This window comes from Copidosoma floridanum, unplaced genomic scaffold (genome assembly GCF_036245765.1).
Source record: "Copidosoma floridanum isolate Cflo_tuat_1 unplaced genomic scaffold, Cflo_Japanese_pri ptg000009l, whole genome shotgun sequence".
Taxonomy (NCBI): Eukaryota; Metazoa; Arthropoda; class Insecta; order Hymenoptera; family Encyrtidae; genus Copidosoma; species Copidosoma floridanum.
The window spans coordinates 3,807,149-3,812,647 of NW_028321886.1; positions in this window are offsets into that span (position 1 = coordinate 3,807,149).

The window sequence follows — 5,499 nt, forward strand, 5'->3', positions numbered from 1 at the left end:
CAGCGGTAATAATGCATATTTGGAATCTATGTTATATATTTATACAGCTTAAAATGTTTAAATATTAATCATGTGTGCCTATATTTACCAACTTATTTGTATAAATTGAACTTTATACAAAAACTCATGATACAATCATTGATTGTCTCAATCATTGTTCTAAACGTTAGTGAAAAAGGCGGTTAAGGAGGCTTGGGCGTTTGGTGTCGTATCTATTGAGGGGCCCCTGTGGGGTACTTGTCATACAAATGATTCTTTGTAATATTTTTTTTATAATCATTTTGATTATACACATGTGTGAACAAAATAGCAATAAAACGCGGAAAAGTCATTCGGAAAATCGATATTAAAAAATTTATTAGTTTTTCCAAGGTACCTTGTGTAAAGATGACGGCCCTGCCACGATAAAGCTGACAACACTGTACTCTCTTGCTCTCATCTGCTATTATATACCTATACTTGTGTAAGACTTCTATTTTCATGCTTGTATGTTTATGAATGTACAGCGCATGCGCACTTAAAGTACCTGAACAAAACAATTCTGATGTTCGATGTTTTCCTCGCTATTTTCTCAAAATTTAACGTGTTGATCCTATTTTTTTTTTTAAATAATAGATTCTTTATACTTTCAAGTACATGTACCAATTTAATGTGTGGGCCCACAGCTTTTTATTGCGGTACGGTAGTCTATTGAATTTCGGGTTCCGTAAGGTTGCGTGTTAAAATGACGAATTTTCACAAGCGATTTTCTCGAAAATAAATGTGTTGACCTACCTATTTTGTTTTCCTAAAAAAATCTAGCAAACTTTATCTATATAATCTCTGAATTTCAGACCTAGCCAGCATTTAATTCAAAATCGCCCAAGCCTCCTTAAGGACGTATACTTAGCCTGCGGACTATGGGTGTATTCCGCCAGTGTTGGTCTTCAGTCCTTAGATTTTGGCCCCGAGCGCTTGCCAGCGCCACCCCCGGGGCCAACTAGAAGTAATCAATCAGACTCATCATGCGTGCCTAGTTTTTTCAGTAGAGTAAGGCCTAGTTTGATCAGACATGCCCAAGCCCGAGGTCGCGGAAAAGTCCCTACCGTTTCAGCAGACGAGTGCATTCAAATAGATTGCAGAGATTGCTATTGACGTAGCAGGTGCGTATTTTGAGTATGTTTCTATTTTAAAGTAATTTAGCTTAGTGATTTAAAGACACTTGCAATATTACATCCAAATGTTTAGAAAAGCTTTGTTAAATTATAATACGAATTGTTGCTTTACGTTGCAGATGCCTCCTTGAAAATCATTTTGAATAATGCATTTACTCTGGTTTGGGTTAATTTTCCAACCCACGTTGATTTGATGCACATGTCAAAAGTGCCCTAGGCATTAGGATGGATGCTGGTTCACTGCCAGAAGGTGTTCATTACACAAGGTAAGAACGTCGATATTGTTAAAACAATTAAAGTTGAAGCAATTGTTGGAAATTGATTATCTTCTTTCATTTACAGTATTCGAGCTTGCGATGAAACAAATGTAGATAAGGGATCTGTTTATCACATACTTATCACTGCAGTACAGCCAGCAACAGTTCCTAATAATTTATCCCTTCCAGATCTCATCTTTAAAAATTCCTAATTCAAACCAAACACTGTCCAGCATCAGCAGTGGTTATTGTGGTAGCAAGTTCGACATGAGAGAAGTTTGAGCGATGGCAGACCTGAGCTGCCTGACGTGTTGACTGTCATAAGAAGGCAGAGAAGTCAACTGGAGAGTGCTGCTACGGACTGTAAGTCTTGAAGACTGTATTTGCCTGACAAAAGTGACACTCCTAGTTATATACCTAGTTTGCAGAGGTTCAGCCAGCATACTATCCAGCCACTTGAGGCATGTGTATTGGCTTCTCCAAGTGAAAAAACCTAAGGTAGCGAGTGAATCTAAGCATTGTGCATCACCGATACCAGCCATCGTTCTGGAAGAAGGAGGACACGCCAGTTCAGAAGAAGCTGTCACTGCCACGTTTACCAAGCTCAATATAACTAAAAGTTTAGCATCCGAGATTCCCAGCACGAGTAATCAGCTAACGTTGCCAAAAGACAAGACAAAACATCAGAGGACATTCTCAACATCGCGCGATGGAGATTATAAGTCGTGTTCAGAATATGAAACCAATACGGATCATTTGCGCATCTGTCTTGTTTGTTTTCGCCATCAAGATTTAACAAAATAATTTGGGGAGCTGGCGGAACGAATCCAGCTGGCATTATTGTGAGTTGCTATGATTGTGGAAAAATAATGATTCACTTTGCTGACAAGATGTTTGAGAACGACAGCAACTGTTTGATTAGCAGTCCCGACAAACACAAAGGTCCTTTGAGAGCACTGGACTTTAATCCATTTCAGTCTCATTTTCTAGCTACTGGTGCGACAGATAGTGACATGAATACTTTGTATATTAATTGGACAAATGAGCCTATGTCTCCTAGTCCCAAAAAAATTTACCACCTGAGGATGTACTGGATAAATCATGGAATACACGAGATACGTTACTTGGCAACATTTTTTTAAACATTCATAATTGACATTAGAGCATTTTGTTGTTTACAGTGCAACACATTCTTGCTTCAACATTTTCACAGCGTTGTGTCATTCAAAGAAGAATTAAGCCATGGTAATACTCACCGATGCCAATTCAAGAGCCTTTATAAGCATTATCATCAGAAATTTTAACATAACAATTCTTCATCTTTATTGAAATGTAAGTGAGATGAAAATCAGTACACTGACATCTTGATATATAGTCACACAGCTGTCTCTTGCTTCAGAAGAGGATTAAACTCCAATTATTGAACTGTGGGATTTGAGATTTGCGACCACACCGTAAAAACATTCCAAAACCATCGAAGAAAAGTAATATCAATTGCCTGGAATCCTTATAATTCTGATCTTCTCAGTTATGCAAAAGACAATAGAATTCTCTCTTGGAATCCTAATTTCAATATTCCAGTACGTAGCAGTTAAATTTTTTTCGCAACTCTGTTTTTTATTGTGTGATGCTTATTTTTTATTACAAATCTTATTTTAGGGTGGTGATACTGTTGGCTAATTGGCTCAAACAAATCATGGAAACTTAAATGTGTCTTAGTGTCCTAGATGAGCTTGATTGGTTGTGAGTACTACTTCATATGGCCAGGCAATAGCATACTCTCTGTAAGGTGGAGCTGACCATTGATCTGCTGAAACGTTGAATAAAATGTTGATTCATTTCATGGCATGAACCCATTCCCACAAGTCTCACAGATGATGCAAACAGAAGTATATTATGAAAGTAATGCTGTAGAGTCCCCAGTCTCTGGTTTAATGGTAGCTAACTATGCGAATAATATCATACTTGAAGTTATACTTTTTATTTCACTAACAATGAGAGTTGGAAACAAAAATAAATTAGTACCCGAACCAAATAATATACCAATTAAGTCAGACTATACAGCTGAAATTGATGATCAAACTGCTCAATTCCAATAATTGTAATTAAAACGCTTTTAACTAGTGTTCTCGTAATTTATGTAGCTCCACAAGCTTCCAAAGTAATATTTTGTAGCTTGCTATACATGCCAGTATATTTAAAGTTCAAGCAATCAATACAGTTATTGCGCTAAAATTGTTTAAAGAGCTGCTACTTTTACAAATTTAAGTATTAGTTACATTTCAACATTTTTACAAATTAAAGCTACTTTTTTTTAGAAATAACAAACATTTTATTACACCTGGATCTGTCCTTACTCTTTTCTTCCATTATCCTTTTTCACGATATTCTCTATTGGGATTAAATTTTTCTTTGAGCTCATCAATAAATGAAACATTAATTATACACAACTTTATATATCAAAAGAAAATTGCTAGATCTAAACCTATAGAAATGATGTTAAGACAAAGACAAGACTATTTAAAGAGTAAATAAAAAATAGAGAGGTAAACATAGAGACAAATAAGAGGGTAAGTCGAGTTATTAAATTGTATATTCGTTTATTCACCATAAATCAGTTATTAAAAATTTTTTTTTTTTTTTTTCTATTTAATGATTTTAATTTAGTAAACGATTTTTTTTTCGTCACATTTTTTACAGTAAATCTTTCTCTGTTAAGATTGCACCTGATAATGAATATGCAAAAGTTGGACCCAACAATAGCTTAACAAAAAATCAGGTAACTGTTAAATGAACATTATGTAAACACTGGGTAAGATTTGCTCAAGATTAACATGAATATATTAATCTAAAATTACAAGAACATTCTGAATAATAATTAAACTAATTACTGGGAAATAAAGTGCCAGTCTAAAAAGCCTTGCTGTTTCGGAGATTTTAACAGTAAGTAGAATAATTCTTATGTAAGCAAGCGGTGGTGATAACTAGACCAGTCATTTATTAATTCATTTAATGAATAAATGATTCCTTCGGCGAGCAAGTGACGGCGATAAGTAGCTCTACCATTTATTAATTTACTTAATAAGTATATTATTTCATTGACAAGCAAGCAGTACCAAAAATAAATTTGGCGATTTATTAGTTTATTTGATGGATAATTTTTTTCTTTGACAAGCAAGCGACAACAACAAGTAGCTTAGCTTTTTGATGGATTATTGAGTTAATAAATTTATTCCTTGATGCGCAAGTAGTGGCAATAAGTAAATTAGCTGTTAATTAGTTTATTTTATAAATTTATAACTTCTTTGGCGAGCAAGCGATGGCAGTTCATAGCTCAGCTATTTATCAGTTCAGTTAAGAAATAAATTATTCAGTTGGGGAGCAAGAAATGCCAATAACAAGCCCAGCTATTTGTAAGTTTAATGAATAAATTATTTTTTTGCTGAGCAAGCGAAAGCGAAGAGTAGCTCAGCTATTTAATAATTTGTTTAATAAATATATAATTTCTTTAGCAAGCAAGTGATGGCAATAAGAAGCTTAGCTATTTATTAGTTTCATAATCTAATTAACTTTTTAGTGAGCAAGCGACAGCAAGGAGTAGTTCAGCTATTTATTAGTTTTTTAAATGAATTAATTCTTTCTTCGGCGAGTAAGCGACGGCGATGAGTAGCTTTACTATTTATCAATTTACTTGATGAATATATTATTTCTTTGGCAAGCAAACAACGGCTGTAAGAAATTCTGCAATTTATTAGTTTATGTGATGGATAAACTATTACTTTGGCGAGCTAGCAATGGCAATTAATAGCTCAGCTATTTATTAGCTTATGCAATAACTCAGATGATCCTTTGGCAGGCAAGCGATGGCAAGAAAAAGCTTAGCATTTTGAAAGTTTATTGAATAGATAAAATATTTATTTGATCAGCAAGAGACGGCAAAAAGTAGCGTAGCTACTTATTAATTTATTAAATAGAGAAAACAAAATCTAAAAATAGATATATTAATATAGCGGGAATGCGACGTTTATGAGAAGCTTAGCTATTCATTAATTTATTTATTAAATAAATTATTTTTCTATCAAGCAAGC